The sequence below is a fragment of the Tachypleus tridentatus genome, chromosome 10 (assembly GCF_004210375.1).
Source record: "Tachypleus tridentatus isolate NWPU-2018 chromosome 10, ASM421037v1, whole genome shotgun sequence".
In the NCBI taxonomy this organism is placed as follows: Eukaryota; Metazoa; Arthropoda; class Merostomata; order Xiphosura; family Limulidae; genus Tachypleus; species Tachypleus tridentatus.
The window spans coordinates 54,089,977-54,112,769 of NC_134834.1; positions in this window are offsets into that span (position 1 = coordinate 54,089,977).

A 22,793-nucleotide genomic window follows, 5' to 3' on the forward strand; every position below is an offset into this window, starting at 1 on the left:
AGCGAAAAGAGATTTCATGGCATATTTTGCCCCAGTGGCATATCGCTGTGTCTGCTGATACAAGTAATCAGGTTTCGATACTGGTGGGAAAAGCACAAATACTCTATTGTATAGCGTCACTCTCAACTTTAAAAACATCATGACGAATTATTTATTAACCAACATGCCGGGTCCGAACATACAAATGTTTCCGAATGTGTTCATTTTATTGCAAAGGTTCACAATAACCTATCGGAACTTTGTAATGATGAGAAAACCCACTTGTAGAGAAAAATATATGTGTAAAAACGACTGGAATGGATAGAGAAACGTTGTTCGCTCCTCTACATAGAGTTTTCTTCATTCATACCAGCCATTTTTACATATATATCTGTCTGACCTTCGTCTATCACGGGTTACTGAACCACAGATTTTAGCAGTATGAGTTTGTAAAGGAACCGTTAAACCACTAAGAACGACTTGAAAACTAATATTGAAGCAAAGCAAACCAAGTTTGTTTGTTATTTTAAATCTTAGTTTGTTTCGTATTTCGTACAAGGCAACTCAAGAGCTATTTGCTCTATCCAGACCCTAACCACAAGGCGTCGTTTAAAATTTAACGAGATTTGCTCCACTTTCACATTGTTGTAATATAATCTAATGCCACATATTCCTTTTAAATATTACATTTCTTTAGTCCCTGAATACACAATAAAACATTTTTGTGACAAATTTGAAGGTCACTGATTTCATTTCCCGTTAATTCTGACTAATTCCTTTGATAAAGGTACTCGAATTATAATTATATTAAACACATTCGTTGCTCATTATCGTATTATTCTATTTTAAGCTTTATTCAACTGAAATTCAATAATATGTATAAAATTATCGCTTTCTTTTCGATTTACTTTAATTTAATTCTTTGTTTTTATTTCATATTATTCCATGCAATATATACTTTAGAGTCAATAACCATTACAAGTTGTTAGAAATAATTCGAAAACCCACGTCGTAATAAATATTTTGCTTCAACCACTGTCATTACGCTCTGACTACTACGACAAGGTTATTTATTATGCTTGTCTAATTCTTTAAACATAGGACAACTGAAAATTTTCTAATAGCTACAACAGGGGTAGCCAGCTCGAGTTTAGGAATAAACTTTTTCCATCATTTGACAGCGATGTTGACTGACTAATAAAATTCTAAACATTCTTAAAAGACTTTGCAAAGCATCTTGTTTTCAGACCTTCTAAAACTGTTCACACAACTGATGTATCTATGAAAGACCTATAATTGCTGGGATAAATTTTATCACTTCCCTTTAGAAAAGCATCATCAGCCAACTTTCGATCCTCTAACATCTGCTAATTACTCAAGGATCAAATGGATCACATATACTATTCTCAAACTCCTTCAAACTGTTGTGGAAATATTATCTGGCCCAAGAGCTTTGTGGCTTTTTAAATTTTCCAGTGTTTCTCAACAAGCTCAGAATTAATTAGATCGCCTTGATCAGTACTGTTTCCATGTATCAATATGTAGGAATATATTTTTTAATTTTCATTAGAAAACACTGAAAAAGGCAGAATTTAACAGCCCACCCTTCTCGTGATCATTAGATACGAAACTCATTTTTCCAAGGTTCTTTCCCCATTCCAAAATTCTGTTTACTTTTACTGTTACATTTTACATATCCTCCCAACCTTTTCTCATACACCCTTTCTGATGCCCTAATTTCCTGGTTGACCTGTTTTCTTTATTTTCTATAATCTTCTAAACATTCTATCAAATGAGTCAATTTAAATGTCTTAAATTTATGAAGGTTCCTTAATTTTATCCTTTATACCCTTTGTGAGCTAACTTGTTTTTACTTGCAGCCACTCTTTCGTTTCTATAACGAATATGTTTATCTTGAATATTTAAAATTTATCTTAATTTGTTTCACATTTTATCGATGTCTCCATATAATTCAGCTGCCCAATTAGCAACAGATTCTTGTTGCATCCCTTTAAAATGTGCGTTTTTTAACTTTGTAGCAAAAATATCATTAATCCTGATCTCCATATGCAGCAAAATATTGTACCTAATAGAGCCATGATTATTTGCACCCACGGTGTTCCCCAATTTTACCCCATAAGCCTTTTATATATTAAAAATTAAAAATAAATCTCAAATATCATTATTTATGGTAGGTCCCTTGATCAACTGGTGAGGAAAACCATTCTAAACAGTTTCTAAAAAATCATCCTTCCTCATGGTTTGTCTCTATCATTTCCCAATCTATGCCTGAAATTAAATTCACTTATAATCATTACTTCATTAACAGCTAAAATCTCTCACTGTAAAGCTTTTCATTAATTTTATCAGTATCATCTGACGGTCTGCAAGATATTCTTACTAAAAGCCTCCCCTTTGTATATGCTAATAGTAAATCAAATATATTAAATCTCCATGCCATTATCTTTAATATTGTCAACTTTAGGAGGAAGTAATTCACATGTTGCATCCTCCATGCTCTTTAGTTCTCTGTCCCTTTTATATAACCTTTAACTCTGTTCAAAGAAAATTTTGTCCTCAAAATCGCCTACATTTAACCATGTTTCATTTATTTCCATCGTATCAAAATCATACATTTCTAGTAGTGCTCTAAAGTAATCTATTTTATTTCTTATACTCTAACTTTAGAATAGTAATAATTAAATCTACTCTAAAAACTACGCCTGTGCTCACGAGGCGCATATTACTTTCGTGTTAACACACAGATATACTTTACTTGACGGTAATTCTCTATTCTTGTTTGGCCTAACGTGGTTTACAAGCTTACTTTCCACAGCTCCATTATTTTACTGGAGCTGACAACTTACAATAACTATCTCTTGGCGTCTTGTGATGGCTTGCTTTTATATACGATCACGTGAGATTCTCGAACGTTCAGCAATGTTTGAAGACACGCTAGTATTTTTAAACCACATATTGTCAATTTTTACTTTCGAGAAGCTTCTAAATCAGTTATTATGATTTATTTCAGGCAACTTGCTTTTGAACCAACGTTTTGATAAACCACAGCTTCTTCTCCGAAGCTGGTACATTTGATGGTCTCCATTCTCTCATGAGTGCATCGTTTTTGGAAAAGTAATCACTTGGAGCTTCGTCCAGTTCATTTTTTGGGAATTCATAATTAAATAGTAAAGAGATCTGTGGATCCTTTTAGTGGTTATCAATCAATTTGCTTTACGCAAACGGAATTTCACCAGTTGAACTAGATCCACATGTTCATATTTGTCACTCACCAATTAATTTTTAGTTGGAAAATTACTTACAAAATCCCGGTCAGATCTAAAAAATCTCTGAAACAAATATATATTGTCATTCTTTGAACACGTGTCTATCATCTTTTTTGACTTGATTCTTAGCTTGAGCTTGATTCATAACACATTAGGGAAACACGTTGGATTTTTCTCAACAATAACATTATCCATAGATGAAACAATGATCGGCTCGCTAACTATCCTGGGTTTAGGGCAACAACTTTTTCCCCAGCCAAATCGTTTCCCAACAATAATGATAGCCCTTAATTGGCAGAGTAGGTTTTACTACAACCACATGTGGTCCCGAAATTAGGTCTGGTTTTAAGTAAATGTTATGAAGAGGAACATTAGCAAAGCCACTCTCAATACCCTGAGCAATAACATACTTACCAGTGGCAGAAATTAAATCTAAAGGCAATACACCTTCTAATAACAATCACTAAGTTTTCCTAATGTCACATAAAATACGTATGGGTATGGGATTCGCAGTGCCATTTGTCAAAGACACAGATCCAACAGACACAAAAGGTCTCAGTTCCTTCCTAACTACATCAGCCTTCTTATAAATGGCCAAGTCAACAACGTCAGGTGATCTGATGAAACTACGTCCATTTGTGGACATGAATGCATTGGGCGTTGTCTCTTGTTTTTCCTTTTTCAGACTCCAACAATCGGGCATGACATGACCAGGTTTTTGCAATAGTAGCAGACAGGTCTTGATGATTTTGATGAAATGTTACCCCACTTGTAATAAGATTTCGAACTAAAGAAGCTGGATATTTTAAAAGAATCCTGAACTTTATTGAATTGAACAAGTAGGGTTTTTGTTGATCTGACAGGACTTCCTCTTTATGAAAGGTTGTTTTATGTTTTAAAATGTAATCATCGAAAAGAGCAGCTGCTTTCTGTAGTGTTTCAACTTTCTTTTCATTAAAGATAGTTTTCAGGTCATCACTTGTACAACAATTAAATTCTCCAGTTTGTCAAAATTATTACAAATATGCATAGAATCACACCATCGATCAAAATATAATTCTTTTTTATAGGTGAATTTCATATATTTATGATTATATTGCCTGCAATAACCTCGAAACTTCTGGCAATAAACCTCTGGTACCAACTCATATGCTTTGAGGATATCTGTTTTAACTTTGTCATAATTTGTACAATCTTCTAGAGTGAAAGCAACATAAGCTTCTTGTGATTTACTAGTCAAAGCACTTTGTAATAATAATGATTTTTTGGTGGGCCATTCCATGGTTAGGGCAACATTCTGAACAACATTCATTGAATGGTGGTATTTTAATGTTTTGATTGAGTTCAAATTTGAATTTTGCCTTGGCTTTGATGTGGGGTTGTTCGGCTTTCAGATGTCTACTTTCTATTTTTGCCTCGATATACGGGTGTCTCCACTAACCAGTCAGAGTTGAGTGATAAAGATAAATTAGAAATCTAGTTAAAATTCAAATAAATTGAGCTTGAGCAATTCTCACTCGAATTAACGTTAAAATATTCCAAAGGAAACTGATTGAAAATTATCTAGCATAAATATTTATAATTGATCTGTAGGTCTGTTTATTAACCAACTTCATGTTTGTAAATTAAGCTGAGATTTTTCTTTTTATAAAATACAGGACAACTGTATTGCGTTTCACTAAAGCATCTGAGAAACGGCAGTCATACATAAGCCGAAGAGGAATGTTTCAATAAGAATAAAGTGATTAGTGGGATCACATTTTGTATACGAACTTATGCCAAATTTTCATTCATGGAATATGTCTGATACATTGCCCTTAATCAACGCACCCTCTCTAATTATCGCTTCCTAATATTTTTATAAAGCTTACTTTGTGTGGTCCCCAGTGGCTCAGCGGTATGTCTGCGGACTTACAACGCTAAAAACCGGATTTCGATACCCGTGGTGGGGGCAGAACACAGATAGCCCATTGTGTAGCTTTGTGCTTAATTCAAAAAACAAACAAATACTTTGTGTGACAGCAATAGTTATCCAACATGCAATCTACTTTTGTTTTTTTTGTTTTTGGATTTCGCACAAAGCTACTCGAGGGCTATCGGTGCTAGCCGTCCCTAATTTAGCAGTGTAAGACTAGAGGGAAGGCAGCTAGTCATCACCACCCACCGCCAACTCTTGGGCTACTCTTTTAGCAACGAATAGTGGGATTGACCGTCACGTTATAACGTCCCCACGGCTGAAAGGGCGAGCATGTTTGGCGCGAACCCGCGACCCTCAGATTACGAGTTGCACGCCTTAACACGCTTAGCCATGCCGGGCCCTACAATCTACTTTTATTCCTGAAAATAAAAAGGAAAACAAACACACTCATACACACTTATTAACATTGAAATCAACAATACATACGTGAAAAATATAAACCGCAACCGTAAAAATACTACAATTAGTTCTTCCTTTGCAGTTTACACCGCCACTGGGGGCGTTAATTAGGGGCAATACGATATGTGGAATTTCAAAGAGTCAAAATCACTGCAACAAGTAAAAACAGTGTCAAGCATTCTATTAATAACAAGTCTAAAAGATGACAATATCTGTTTCAAGGGTCCGTATCTTCACAAAGATCAGGCAGCATAATTTAAAGCCCCACTTTAAAGTCCAAATAGGACCACTTCATCTAGTTTGGTTGCCTCAGGAAGGGAGGAAAGGGGAGAAACAAAAGTGTTATCTACTTTAACTACAATAAAGGTCAAAAGTTTGTTTTTAAACTTGACGTGCTGCCTTGTATATTTTCTAAAACCATGCTGAGCAGTGGCCATAAATACCAAACACATCAGACAGTGTCCAAGGTGAGTGTTGATTCATTTCTCTCTTCATTGATTGAAGCATGGACGATAATGATGTCAGTGTCCACACTGTGTGCATGTGATTTCCTTATAATGTTTTAGCATTAGACACTTTTAAAGTTTTATACAGCTTGTTATTTTAAATAATAGTGAAGATAAACAGTAAGCGGTTCATTTATTATTTTACTTGTCGCAAAATATAAGAAGATGAAAGTAAATTATTGGTTATAATAACTGTCTCATTCAAGTAATGTCTGTGTTTTACTTATAAAAATGAAACAGAAGGTGTCCTACAGAACATTGTCTGAAAGAAGCTATGAACAATTTGGAAATGTGTTCCATCTTTTCACAATATTTATGTAGACAAAGTGTTGAAATTCGTGTAAATATATACGAGAGCTATCTGTACTTAGCCAACCCTATTTAAACAACGAAAGACTAGAGGGAAGGTAGCTAGTCATCATCACCCACCGCCAACACTTGGGCTTCTCTTTTACCAACGAATAGTGGGATTTACCGTCACATTATAACATTCCCATGGTTAAAGGTACGATTATATTTGATGGGATGAGAATTTGGACTTGCGACTCTCAGACTGTGAGTTGAGCACTGTAACCACTTGGCTATGTTGGGATTATGCCCACAAATAAGTTTGAAGTAGCGTTTGCCAGTTATCGATTCCTAATGGTATGTGTCAGACAGGCCTAAAGTTATGCAATTTTAATCTTCAAGGGGATGTTTTATAGAAAACTGACTGATGAAAAGTCATTCATTTGTTAATTTTAGTTGCAGCAAAATAACTTAGCGCATATGTTAAAGTATGCAAAAGAATAGTTTTATTATAATTAAATCTAGATGATAACATAATCACATGTGGCAGTATAGTGTTTCCCTTTGTAAAACTCATGTAAGATGAAACTATAAAAGTTTCATGTGTAAAGTGAAAAAATTTGTTTTGCATACTCAATAAGTACCAAAAACTTTTGAAAGAATCGCCTGATTTATAATTCAAAAGTTAAACAGTACAATTTGACTATTTCATGGTCAGGAAATATAGAACTTATAATTTAATGGTAACCATTAATTTTAGGATAATTTCTATGTGCCTTGTCAGGAAATGTACTAAAGTAATAAATTAGTGCTAAACTTCCTTTTTTTGGACGATTTGAACATAAATGGTAAGGAAATGTGATTAAATAATGAATCAGTAATTTAAACTCACTGTATTAATTATAGCATGCTGAGACTTGTTGATCAAATTTGTGCTGACCTCACATCGTGCAAGTATGACATCAGAGTCATATGTCTGCTATAGAACTATAATTTTAATCCTACTTAAGTAAATCTTGTCCTCTAATGACACTTTATGGAACTATGACGTAATCATCTTTGGTAACATACTTGCACCTCCATTCTCTTATCCTCATCTCTTTCTGAGGCAGTTAATCAGCGTGAGGTGACGTCCTTTGGATGGTAAAGTATGACCATAACTACGTATGTTAACCAATAAATATTCAAAGAGAAAACACAAGAATAAAGAAAACAATTGAAACTTATTGATTCACAGTTCCAAGGGAAATTGAAAAATACTGGTGGTGTCTTCACTGTCAGTGTTATGTATAAAGAAATATTGTGAAACAGAAATGTGATTTTTAGTGTGAATAAAGTTTATGTTACTTACATTGAGTTTTCGTAACATCTATCATTTCTGATTGTTGAAGTTGTCAGTGTTAAGAAGGTATTTGATATTGATATTATTTATTGCTAGCAATAATCTTGGGTATTGACCTATTAAGTATTCAATAAGAAATCAAAGCCCTTCAGTGGCACAGATGTATGTCTGCGGACTCAAACCGCTAGAAACCTGGTTTCGATACTCGTCATGAACAGAGCACAGATAGCCCATTGTGTAGCTTTGTGCTCAATTCCAAAAAACAAGAAATCAAAACTTGATGAAAAATATTGGTAATAGTTTTGGGAATATTAAAACATCTATGTATTCCTTACCCTGTCTTGATGAAGATAAAAAGCTGAAACGTCAGAGTAGAGACAAATGCTTGCACATACATAAATATAAATATATATACATTCTGACAAAAGTAATTTTTAAACAATTACAGGAAGTGTTCAAAGTGTGCTTCGTGACTACACAACAACAAACTAAAGTAGGCGGCCAGTTTGAGAAAACTAGGCCATATATTAAGTATGCTTCAAATAAAGATATCAGTAGAGTTATCATTTAAGTGGCATGATATGTTACTACAAAGGTTCAATATTTGTAGCAAAAGAAACAAAAAAAAGGTTATTTCTTCGCCTTTATCATAAAAAAAAACGAAAAACAGGCTGTTGATCCTAATCTGTATATAGTTTATTTCTACACTTGTTCTTTAATTTCGTAAAATTATAGAAAATTTTATGTTAATCCGGCGATTTGAAATTTCAATCAGTATCTTATATAACATATTTTTATTTTAAATGGTTGTGTGTTAATTACTTTAAAAATCTTCTCTCAGATAAATTTATTTGCTTTGTGTTTAATACGAACGCTACCCAATGGGCAATCTGATAATGCTAACATTTGAACCCCGATTTTTAGTGTTATCAGCCCTTAAGATTACCGCTTAGCTACCGGGTGACGTCTAAAATAATGGATACATTATGCATACAAATATGAATTGGCAACACTGATGTTTAGATTTGAGAAGCTGAATTTAGAGCACACAGTATTTTAACATCTTAGGTTCGTTACAAATATCCTTTAAAGATAATCTACTACATATTTGTGGGTTTATTTTTTTTAATAGGGATTAAGACGTTTGCCGAAAATTTGTCAGCGAAAGACTGCTATGTTTTATGTAAATTTTAGCTACTTTGTTCTATTATTTCAATTATATTTTCACACACACACAAAGAGGTGCATATTGTGGAAAGACAGACGCTGTTAATTCGTTTTTAGGTCAGGGTTGAAAATACATGCAACAGATATCGTTCAGTTAGAGAGAAACCAGTTCAAATAAATTCAACTCTTCAAACGCGTCGGAACAAAATGCGATAATTGTATGTCGTAGACCTTGAAACTAAACAGGTTTGAAGCTTGAGTTCCTGGAGCCAAAGAATACTGATCTACTGATATAAGCTGAATACGGTAATAAATGTAAGACTAACTATTCAACGTATAATATTTTGAAAATTTTCAAGATTTTTACGAGCAATTGAGAAAACAACAAAACAGCATAATTTTAAAACAATTTCCTTTATCTGGCGTTCATTCTTCAGTACCAACTATTTCAACCAAGGATTGTAAAATGTGAAAAACGTTCAGTCGAAATTCTAAATAAATGCAGTTGAAAATGAATTAATGAAAACAAGTTATTTTCCACAGCAAATAATACAAGCTAAAAATACTAAAGTAACCTGTTTATTTTCGATAAATCTCAGCATATAATGTAAGCTTAGTAACTTAGAAAAAAATTTGCATTTGGAGGTATATTTTTTCGATACATTTGCACATTTACACGAACACTTCATTTAAACAATGAGCACAACAAAAATAATTAGTTAGAAATAAAAGCTTTCTGAAGCTAATTTTAAGTTCTTCTAGGATGTTTTATTTTTCTCAGATGGTCCAGCGATAAGTATGAGGGCTCACGTCGCTAAAATTCTGGCTTGGATGCCTTCAGTGGGCAGAAGATAAATAGCTCATTGTTTTGCTTTAAAGACTGGTTATAAATAGCTCTAAAATCATTCCTACTACATTTTGGCACAAACGTTACTTAAACTGTAAATTTTAAGGCCAAAATATATTTCAATTAAAACGAGAAACATAGAGAAAAATTGTATTTTTGTTGTAGTTAATAATAGTAGTGAACTGGAACAATCTTTTTTAAGGTAATAAGAAACACAATAAGAAACACAAACATGCGAAGCAAAAATTGAAGTCAAGTTGATACTTTCGAGAACACAGAAGGAGAAGATAACATTTTATGAACAAACAAATACACTAAATTATAATAATCAAAATGATGCAAATTGTATTACATTTGAATTTGCCTTTCGCGTTGTTTAAGGTAAATTAACTACAATCGTAAACGAATGATGATTTCTGCAGTATTCCAGTTTGAGAAAATATACAAATAAAATTATGATACTTTTAAAAATCTAAAAGATATCATATTATCGAGATTAAGATCCCTCAAATAGAGATTTGAAACTTTTGAATATTAATTAGGATACAGTTATTAAATTAAAATAAACTAATTTATAATAATCACTACAAGTACTTTTACAATTTTATTCTACTTTTAATATTTAAACAAAATAGTAAAATAATAATAAACGACAATTATTTCATAGGTGTCTCATCTCTTCTTGATATACCACAGAATTTGTCCGTTTTCCGTGGAAAATGGCTCTTGCAATAGTAGCGCCTGTAAAATTCCCTAGTGATACAAAACAGTACCGTTTCTTTTTAAAAAAAAGTGCAGTCAAAGTATGTGTTTTTTAATTTCATATAACCATCACAAAAATTTTTCATTTTACATTATTTAATACTTGACACAAAATTTTTGTATTGCTGACCAGCTGGAGAGAAGCTAATCAGTAACACCTGTTGACTACGTGGTGTCTTTTTAAGTGAACAGCGAGATTATCATTTTTATATACGTTCAGGGCAAAAAGTGTGGCGCATACTCAACGTTAACTGTTAAACCAGTCCTAGCATCGGTTTGTCATAACTGATGCAGTTTTCATAAGAACCATTATTACACAAGACATATTACCTCTGACATTTATAGAACGTCATGTTTTTTTTTTTCATTTTGCATCTTAGTAGTGCCAGTATTACAGCAATAAAAATATTAATAACGTTGACTAGATGTGTTTATTTTCTTAATTGTAATAATAAATTTAGAAACAGTAAAGCAACAATGGAATATCTGCTGTGTTCACCGCGAAGAATGGAACTTTAGATTTCATATTATAGTTGTAAATCCAGAAAGATTTAGGCTTTTATGATATCTCAAGTATTCCTGTAGGATGTAGAGACATAGTGCAATATAAAATGACAAAATGAGGGAGTTAATTAGTTCAGTGTCATTTAAATAGCTAATGTTGAAAAGTAATGTTACTAAATGCACTGGCTTTTTTAAGTATTAGAAGTTGTTCATCTAATTGATATTTACCAATAGTTAATCTATAAATACGCCTCAATTCATTACACGAACGACCTAAATCCTTCGAAAGATTTACCGACGTTTGACCATCTCGACTGCACTTTTTGTTTCTTTGTTGGTCAAAATTTGAATGTGTAAAATTTATTTCAATTAGCTATGAAACGGCCTCCCAGTGGCACAACAGTATGTCTATGGACTTAAACGTTAGAAACTGGGTTTAGACACCCGTGATGGGCAGAACAAGGTAAGAGTAGCCCTTTGTATAGCTTTGCGCTTAACTACAAACAAACAAAACTATGAAATGTGAGGTGAGAATGTACAATGGAGCTGGTGGTGATAGAGTGTACTATGGAGCTGGGGTGATAGAATGTACTATGGAGCTGGTGGTGATAGAGTGTACTATGGAGCTGGTGGTGATAGAATGTACTATGGAGTTGGTGGTGATAGAGTGTACTATGGAGCTGGTGGTGATAGAGTGTCCTATGGAGTTGGTGGTGATAGAATGTACTATGGAGCTGGTGGTGATAGAGTGTACTATGGAGCTGGTGGTGATAGAATGTACTATGGAGTTGGTGGTGATAGAGTGTACAATGGAGCTGGTGGTGATAGAGTGTACTATGGAGTTGGTGGTGATAGAGTGTACTATGGAGTTGGTGGTGATAGTACTTGCCCGACATTTTTGGCAGGCTATACGCTAATCATAAATAAACAAAGACGTGAGAGATCCTGGATAGATAAATAATTTAGCTGTTGTATCCAATATCGCGATAGGTAATATTACTGAAGTTCTTCAGAAACATTCAAAACACATGACTAAAAACTAAAAATTCGTCCATGGATCATACTTTAAATGATATTGAAGGTAAGTCATCAGTCATATATTTTTTATCGTGAACATTAGTCTAAAATTGTATATTTGAAAAGTCCTACATTCATTATTGTGGTTTTAATTTTATTTCGATAATTTATTATTAATTAATTAGTATTGCGTATGCAAATATGAGAAATAAAATACCACAGCAGTTTAAATACACAGTACTATATGTTTGGAGGGTAGGTGTGCTCCTTCTGTGCCTATGTATTCATAGGGAATTTAGGGAAACACTGAATATTTTCTAATCTATAATCAACAACAAAAACTTCTCTTATTATCAAACTTAGACTTAAAGCTGTTCACAAAGGTTTTTATTTATTATTTGGAACATTGTTGTAAATTGTTACAGTTTTGTAAAAGTGTTCTATATTAATAGCAAATGGTCTCACTTGAAATAGTCAAGAATGAAACAATCGTATACTGGAAAACCTGCAACCAATCTGATTTGTTGAGAAATTTATATGCAAAAAACGGCTCGTTTGGGCTGAGAAAACACTTTACATAGAAGAGCGAACAACGTTTCGACTTCTTCGGTCATCGTCAACACGAGCGTTTTGCCTGCAACCAATCTGATTCTTTTCGTACTTCAAACACCGTTCCCATTCTACCTAATCGGCTTAAACTACAGTGCTAACAAGTGACTTTGGGTTTTATTCACAACAATATTAATTTTTTTAAATGCAGATGTTATATCGATTATTTAGGACCATAAAATACAAATACCTATTTAGCACTATAATTCCTATATATGTTTAAAACTCCATATAAGCCCAAAACTAAGTTGCGTAAGACTTTGTTAATGCTAGAATAGATTTAGGTTAGGTCTATGTAAAGTTTAGTTGCACTATTTACTGAAAACAGATGTTCTTTATCACCATGGATCTTTACCAGTTACTGTTTCCTACTCTAGCATCTGTAGGAAATCTGTGGAATGAGAAGGATTGTTATATGATGCATATCAGAATACAACAGAGAAACTATTAAGTTGTTTTTAGTTTACGTTCAGATCCTCGTTCTCGATTTGTGATAGCTGTGACGGATTAACTATCATATATCTACTTTCATGTCGATATTTATTTAAGTTAAATTTATGTCTAGAAATGTGTATAATGGATACTGTTAAAATATGTTGCAAAATTTCTATATATTCAATAAATTATCAAGTGAAAGGATCAACAATATATATTTGTACGTAAATAATGATGTGACGTCTATATTGTTGCATAAGCTGAAATGTCGGGAACTCCCCTCACGCATACAAATATAACTAACGCAACACGCTAAAAGACCGTGAATATTACTGATTTGATATAGATGATGTGAGATAAACCTTGGAAACTATAAGTGATTATTGTAACGGATATTGATCAGGAACTTCAGTTTTATTGACAAGGAACGTCTATAGATGTCGAAGATTAGAAGATTATAAATCATTTATCTTCATTGAATTTACATCGTACATTAGTATTTTATGAAAATATTATATAACTTCAGCGGTGAGTAACTCGGTGTGTGGCCGGTGAAGAACACAGAACTAACTGGCTAACTCCCTATTATTTGAATTGTATCAATACCAATGCAAACTTAATTTACTCATCGTGAACCCACGATAAGGCATAAAGGAAGTTCCAGACTAGATTAAAGACATAATATTTTTTGCTTGTAAAACTTTTGTGTATAGATCATTATTCGTAATAATTGTTGTTATAAATTGTATTATTGCTTGTATATTAAAATATATTTGCATTATCAACTTTTAAGCACAAATTTGCTAGATGTTATGAAATTGACTAAACTAAAGAACGACTATCGTCTCATGATATTAGCTTAAACAATAAGCGTATATAATGATGCTTGATACGGCTTGACCGCGTGCATCGGACTGATGATAAGAAACTGTTCATTTAGTTTCCATGACGTTGCTATAAAAAAAGTATTAACACTGTTTTAGAGAGAAAAACTATCACCGTATAATTTAAAGAATCTGATTGGTTTTCTCGTTCTGAATAAAAGTGTTATGATCATAAAGCTAATGCTGGTTACTATCGAGTGTCACTTGTACTTACTTGCTGTGGTTTGTTGGTGTGTGTTGAGTAAGAGTTATGATACTTAATTGAAAACACCTTAACGTGTGAAAAATGGTGTTACAACTAAAGGACTGAGTGGAATACTTGAATGAATCAAATCAGGATTGGCGGCCAAATTAATAACTACACTTGTAAAATAAATGAGAACTTTACAGCAAATATTCATTCGTTAGTTCGCTAGGCCGTGTGTTTTTGCTCAAACTGAAACATGACGGTAGGTAAAACACAATACACGGCCAAGCTAACTAACGAATAAATATTTGCTGTAAAGTTCTCATTTATTTTACAAGTGTAAGCTACCTGTGTGGCTACCAGTTTTCACATTAATCCTTTAAATCGCATGCTCAATGCTCTTTAACCACACGTTTTCACACGTAAGGTGTTTTACATTATCTATGTGGTAGTAGTTGTACAGACAAGCAGACAAAGAATCCAGAGTTACAGTTTTACAGGTTTACAAAAGGGATAGTATATAGAGTTTAATAAACTGTCGTAGTAAATAACGGTCTGCAACCCGATCAACATTGACAAGGCTTGCATTTCCCACTTAATTTCTGGTAAGTACTAGTTGTACATACAAGGTACCTTGTCACAATTATATTGCACAGATCTTGATAAAATTTGTAGCTTCTAAATATTTGGTACTTCTCGTAAATACTAAGACAGACTTGCAAAAATTAAAATCTGTCCATTTTTACTCTTGTGTGAAGCTGTAGTAAAAGTTTGATCAAAATTGAGTGATTTTGTTGAATAGCTTTACACACATCATTGTTGATTGTAAAATCTATTAATGTTCCAAATCTGACATGTGTAACAGTGTTATAATATTTGTTTAGTTGAAATAGTAGTTTTGTTTGTAGCATTTTGAATTCAATTAAATGTGATGGCGTAATCACATATTCAAAAACTCTGTGATAAGATCGTCATAGTGACCTAGCAAAGCACCCTCTTATTCTACATTGTAGAACTATCAACACGTTTTCCGGACAACTTCCAATCTCATGACAACTTCTGCCTGTAATGGAGACCTAGCAGCACACCCACTTTTTCTGCTTCTTGAAATATGACGTCATCGTTTCTGGTGAATGGTATCATGACATCCATGTTTGTACCTCTATTTCTATTCTCGAAGTCTTGTACCGCCCTCTGATGATGTGATGTGCAACAAACAAGGTAACTGATTTTGAGCTTATACGACTATTAAAAATATCACTAAATTATTATAAGAAGAATTTGCACATTTAAAAATATTTTAGTTTATGGATATCATTAAAGATCTTGTAACACGTGAAACTTTAACTTTTGTATGCTTCCATTCAAAGTAAGTGAATCGAATACAACTTACTGACAAGCGTACCCGAACTTTGAATCTAAGAATTCATAGGTAGAGTCCTGTGGCAGGTAAAACACATTATGCATCCTAAGGTTGTAGATGTGCTATAAGATCATAAATAAAAATCATATAAATCCGACTATTCAATCAGACAAGAGTATTCAGAGAACTGGAGATGTGCAATGTTAACATATTGATTTCCTTCTAGTCTATCAGATCAAAATTAAGAACAACTATGCGCAAATAACCCTTGTGTAACTTTATAAAAATAGTCAAAAATAAACCAAATAAAATACATAAAAGCTTGCTACCGAACAATGCTAGGCAAACATGGCGCAACTTTATGTTATTTAACAATTTTTTTTTCCACATACAGTTTTTCTTTTCTATGAATAACAATAATATCACCAGCTTTTAACTTTTGCTTAAAATGAATAAAGATGAATAAATTATATAGTTAAATCCAGATAAACATATTAATGTTCTCATATTTAATAGTTTTTAACATCTATACCTTTGTGCTATTGGTTGCAATGTTTTAATTAGTATTTCTCTGGGTACTTTCTATCTGTAAACGACTTTGTCCTTCACCAGATAAGGCGTTCCTAAGTCGTCAGGTTCTTCACATCTTTTGTCATATGTTTTGATGTGTTTAATGTTCTTAAATGTTTTTCCCTGCTCATTCTCTAATAAAAGTTTCACCACATTCGCAACATTAGACGAAGCAATAAGAAAGGCTCATTCATACTGTTAGCTTCGCAACAACTCTGATCAGAGACGGTTGTAATCAAAAACAGAGACCACAGAAAATTGCAGCCAAAGGGCATAATATTTCGTATGCGAATGTGATCAAACACGTAATATTTGTAAATATTAAAAAAAAATAGAATGGCTCAATGCTACATGGACTAGTAAAACAAAAGCTGAGAATGTTTGTTTAGAAGCATGAGAAATTCAAGCAAAAGCATGTTAGAATTTGGCTGATTATATGTTGCGTTGTTTTATATTATTTCATGTTTAATTTGTGTTGGTTTTATACATACATGGAAGCGATTCTACAACAAAAATGAGATAAAATATTGTGAAACAGAAATGCTAAGTGTGTAAATATTTAAAGGTTTTCATGAAGTTTTTTAATTTATATAACGTATAGCATGGATACAGTAAGAGCTCGAAAATGTTAGAAGAAAAACGCAGTCACTAGCGAACCGTCTCCCCCCGCTGGTACAGCGGTAGGTCTTCGGATTTACAACGCTAAAATTATGGGTTCGATTTCCCTAGGTGGGCTCAGCAGATAGTCTGGTGTGGCTTTGCTATAAGAAAACACAAAGACACAGCCACGATACGAAACAATGAAGATGTAGGCTTGAAGTCCAGAACAGAATTTGATACTTGTACAGGATTACCTCAATAACATGTCGAGTGTTAGAGACGTATCCATCTGTAGTAGTTTAGTTCACAACTCAAGGATATTACAATTATGGATCATAATGCAAATTCAAGGATATTACAATTATGGATCATAATGCAAATTAGAATATCTTCAGCGTCAATATAGTTACACTTGTTTATGGATCAAGTAAGTAAAGAAATAAAAGTAAAATATTGAGTTACCAACTAAACTATTACAAATGGATGCGTCTCTAACACTCGATACGTTACTAGGGAAATTCTGTACAAGTACCAAAGACTTAGCACAGAACATTCTAGTCGTGACTTCAGAGGTGTAATACTTCACAGCTAAAAATATTTGCTACAGACACGGTGGGTCGAGAAAACTCCATTAGTTGCATAAAACATCCAATAAAAATCAATGCCATACAAAACAGCAGTTAACATGGTGGTGATGAAAGACCAAGGTGAACTACTTTTAGTGGAGAAATAAGAGCACCTGGATTGTTGCTATACACCCTAAGTTAATTATCTTCAATGATATCTCTAAGATATTAGATAAGGGACAGAAACAAGTTATTTAAGTAACAATAACAAAGTGGATTTTGGTTACAATCTGATGGAATTATCCACTTGTTGCTGGCAGATCCCACGTGAGCCAGTAGACTTAAAATTGTTACGTTTGAAAGTAGATATATTAAATTTCTTGAACAATCTGAAAACCAACAAAAAATTTATATGTAATTCCGTGTTTTCAACTCCAAACGTCGACTTCTACACACTTATCAAGTTGCTCTAAGAACCCGTTTTAACTAGTAGAAGACAGCAATGACCAAAAATCTACAAGAATTTTGCTACACAAAGTTCTTTTAAGTACGCTACACAGGATCTCTCAAAACCCACGGATTTTCCACACGCTCGTTACAGATGGTGCACTCAGCAGTACATGTTTTTATCATACCAATAGATTGTGAGGAATAAAGTATAGAGTGGAATAAGTTAAAGTAAGTAGATATACATAGTTTTACAACATAGTAGTAAGTAATTATAAATGGCTAACACTACAATAAGAGACGGCACACGACCGAGAAGTAGCGCAGGCTTAAAGGCTGCAGCAGATGCGGACCAATCTACCCAAACCAAGCCATGCATACTTAACAAGTACCATACCAAAGTCGAATCAGTAAAGACGTAGGAAGTTTAATAGATGCTGTAAACGAAACTGCTAGAATTTTGGAGTGGATTGACGTCACAAAAAGCTAATATACTCAGTTTTAGAAAAGCGGAACACAAAATGGTACATTTAGGTTTACGCCAAACTCGGAGAAGTTACTAATTTTCAGTACTTATCTCGTAGGCAGTACAGGAATATAAAAAACAAGAGACACCAAACACCACCGCCAATTCTTAGACTACTCTTTTACCAACGAATAGTGGGAATGATCGTCACATTATAACGCCCTCACGGCTGAAAGGGCGATCATGTTTGGTGCGACAAGGATTCAAACTCGTGACCCTCAGATTACGAATCGAGCGCTTTAACCCACCTAGCCATGCTGGGCACCATTAGAACGGGGAAGATGTGTGATCTAAGCGACTTGTTGGTGCCAGACGTGGTGATTCCGGCATCTCAGAAACTGCTGACATCCTGAAACTTTCACGCACTACAGATTCTAGAGTTTACAGAGAATGATGTGAAAAAAACATCCAGTAAGTGGTAGTTCTGTTGACAAAAACACCTTGTTACTGAGTAACGTTAGAGGAGAGTGGCTAGACTCGTTCAAGCTGACAGGATATTCAAATAATTACTCCTTACAACAATGGTGTGCAGAATGGAATTTCTGAACGCACAATGTATCGAATCATGAAGTGGATGGGCTACAGCAACAGAAGACCACGCCAGGTTCCAATCTCGTCAGCTAAGAACACGAAGATGGGGCTATAGTGTGCATGAAATCACCAAAAATGGTCGCCTGGTCTGACGAATCTTAATATCTACTGCGACATCTGCTAGGGTCAGAATTTGGCGTAAACAGCATGAATCCATGGATCCATCTTGCCCTGAATCAACGGTACAGACTGCTGGTGGTGGTGTAATGGTGTGGATAATGTTTTCTGGCCATACATTAGGCCTTTTAATACCAATTGAGCTTCATGTGATTGCCACAGCATACCTGAGCATTGTTGCTGACCATGTGCATCACTTTATGGCCACAGTCTACTCATTTTCAATGGCTAGTTCCAGCAGGATAATGCGCCATGTCACAAAGCACTCATTATTTCAAGCTGGTTCCACGAACGTGACAGTGAATTCAGTGTATTATAATGGCATGCACAGTCCCAATATCTCAATCCAATGGAATACCTTTGGGATGAAGTAGAACGGGAGGTTCAAAACATGAATGTGTGGTTGACAAATTTGCAGGAACTGCATAATGCTATCGAGATAGCATGGACCAAAATCCCTAAGAAATATTTCCAGCACCTTTTTGAATCCATGCCGCAAAGAATTTAGGCTGATCAGGAGGCAAAAGTGGGTCCTATCCGGTACTAGATAGGTATACGTAATGAAATGGTCACTGAGTGTACATCTGAATGAATTACGAAGTTATACCAGTAGTTGTAATTGAAATAGGTGATGCAGAATGTTATTCTTAATTGACACTGATGTTTGATGTTCTTTACTAAGTGCAGATTTAGTATATAAAAATCCGACATTAATAACCAATGCTTGGAAAAAAAAAAATTCAAAAGTGTATTAACTGTTAAGATGCTAAGCAAGTATCGTGTTCAGTTAAAAATGGGGAATTTGGAACTTCAACACTCATTTTGCATCTTTAAGCCGATAGATTTAAAGACAGGTGATATCATATTTCATGGCAAGACTTTTTTAGGAGATTACAACACTTAATATCTCTTACCAGAGGTAAGATGCACATAGAAACAGATCTTAAGTTTTGGAGGAGTTGTGCCTTTAGACTTATGTACTAAGTGCCTACAACCGATACCTTCTCACTGACTAAAGCTAAAAGTTAGAAGCCAAATGGTAACATTAACAAAGCTAAAGATCAACTGTCAATGCACAAAAGCACTGATACACGACAGAGTCGGCATGTAAAGATATGATGTGTTTAAAAAGAAATCAAGTCAAAAAACATAAAAATAAAAGCCGTAAGCCTAACAAAAAGATCAGTAGTAATGTACTAATAACACTAATTCCAGGAATGGTAAGAAGAAAGTGGGTGAAATTAAAGTAATTAAAATAATATTAGCAAATTGAAACAAGGAAGGCCTGGCATGGCCGAGCGCGTAAGGCGTGCGACTCGTAATCCGAGGGTCGCGGGTTCGCGCCCGCGTCGCGCTAAACATGCTCGCCCTCCCAGCCGTGGGGGTGTATAATGTGACGGTCAATCCCACTATTCGTTGGTAAAAGAGTAGCCCAAGAGTTGGCGGTGGGTGGTGATGATTAGCTGCCTTCCCTCTAGTCTTACACTGCTAAATTAGGGACGGCTAGCACAGATAGCCCTCGAGTAGCTTTGTGCGAAATTCCAAAAAAACAAAACAAAAACAAACGAAACAAGGAAATAGTAAACAATATTTTCAGGTGACTACACTTATGCATGATGTAAGTAAGAAATCATCCCAACAGGATAATCTCATGGAAAGATTACCTGATTATATAAAGTAACAGACGTGCCTGCCGGAAGTTAGTTTATTAATGATGCTAAAGTAGAAGACTTTAAACAAAATGAACTATTACTTGAGTCTGTAGAATTAGGAGAACCAGTAATTTACCTATATGGTTGTAACAGTAAAGTGTCTAAAGGAGACTCTATGCTAATTGAAGTATTAAACGTAAATGAGAAAAAGTTCCACCTAAGCACATCGTGGTAGGTAAAACTAGTAGTAAAAAGAAAATAACCACTGGAGAACAGCATATTAGAGAATAATATCAGAATGGGCATCACATAGTAAAATAGATTAACACTATATTTCAGTAAATGTAGAAGTACAAACGTAAGTTAATAAGGTTTAATTGAGTTTCATACTAGTATTTTGATACGATGTTATTTGAAAACGTTATGTAAAGCAGGAACACTTAACTTATGGACATTAAAACTAATTATTCCGTGAGAATAATTAATAATCAGAGTAATTCAAGGAATGGCATTGCTAAACGCCTTGATAGAGGTAAATGAAGGATATTGTGTGGTGAAATATTTATAAAAGATACAAATTTCCTAAGGAGGGAAGCTTGAAGTATCGTGAATACAAATACTAAGTAAGAATATAAAGGTTTTTAAAAAGGTGCATTATATTTTTAAACGTATATAACGTATTGTATGGAGGAAGCAGCAGATCGAAAATATAATAAAAAAAATTTGGAAACTAGTGAGTCAGAATACGAAACAGAGAAGATAAAGGCTTGAACCCCATCACAGGAGCTAGTCTGAAACATTCCTGTAGTGACCTTAGATGTGCAGGAATTCACAGCTTCCAGTTCTCTCACCAGACAGACGTTGTATGTTGAGAAATTGGATAAAACACACAACGAAAAGAACCATTGTCACACAAAAAGAGCAGTTAATGGAACGGTGATGAAAGAAAATGGTGAAATACTTTTAGTGAAAAGACTGGAGAACATGTTTTGTCTCTATATGTTCTAAGTTAATTACCTTGGATGATTTTTGTTAAGAGATATTAGATTAGAAACCAATAACAAAAGGCAGAAATAAATTCTGTAAAGACCAGTAAGAAAGTGGATTTTGGTTACAATATGATGGAATAGTCTACTTGTTGCTAAAAGATCTCACTTGTACCAAACGAGTTAAAAGAACTACTTTTAAAAGTAGATCTGCTAAACGTCTTAAACAATCGAAAAAAAGTGTATTTAATTCCGTGTTCCCGGCTACAATATCAACTTCTCTGCACTTATCAAGCTGCTCCAACCACATAATCCGACTCCAGAAGACAGAGGCAGTAATCAAGAATCTTTAAGAAGTTAGCCACACAAGTTTTTGTGAGGATGCTATTTCTGATTTAGTGTAACATTGTTTCACTTAAGATTCAGTAATGTATAAAGAGAGATGAAAGTAAAAAAATACTAGATGTATTAAAGAAATAGTATATTTGATCACTTATACTGGAACTATTGAGAGCTATCTTAAAAAAATTGTTAATGCAGTTATGCAGATTATGAATAAGAAAAATTATCGCGTTAACTTAACTAATTATATGTCTATGTTATTGAACGTAATAGATCTTAGCCATGATCGTAAGACTTTCAAAGTGAATAATTCAATGATTTAGAAATTTTAGTTAACGATGATTTCGATAGTTTGACATAAATGAATTATTCAGTTGTATATAAGTAAAAAACTTATTTGATTTGTATTCAGCTGTTCCTGTGTGAATTCTTTATTCTACACTTAAACGTTCTTGGGCTGATGACTTGGGTACTCCATTCGCAACAGCACGACCCAAAAGCCAAATAAATTTCTTTGTAACGAGTGTAAACTCTAACCCAATGATATGTCCACACGCTTGGTACAGAAATATATCGTCAAAATTAATGATCTTTGTAAAAAGAATAACCATGGTACTCTGTTTCATTATACAATGGTTAGAAAACAGCATTTAACTGGCCATGACTTTTAATGTCAGCATAATAACGATTCAAAACATACTAATCTGTTGAATGTATAACATTTGGTGCAGAAAAAAGGCGTTGGAGTTATGAAAGTTATATAATAGCTTCCATGAAGTACAAGTATTAAATCCATTTGAAACCTTTTGTACTAATCAATAATAACAAATAATTATGCAAAA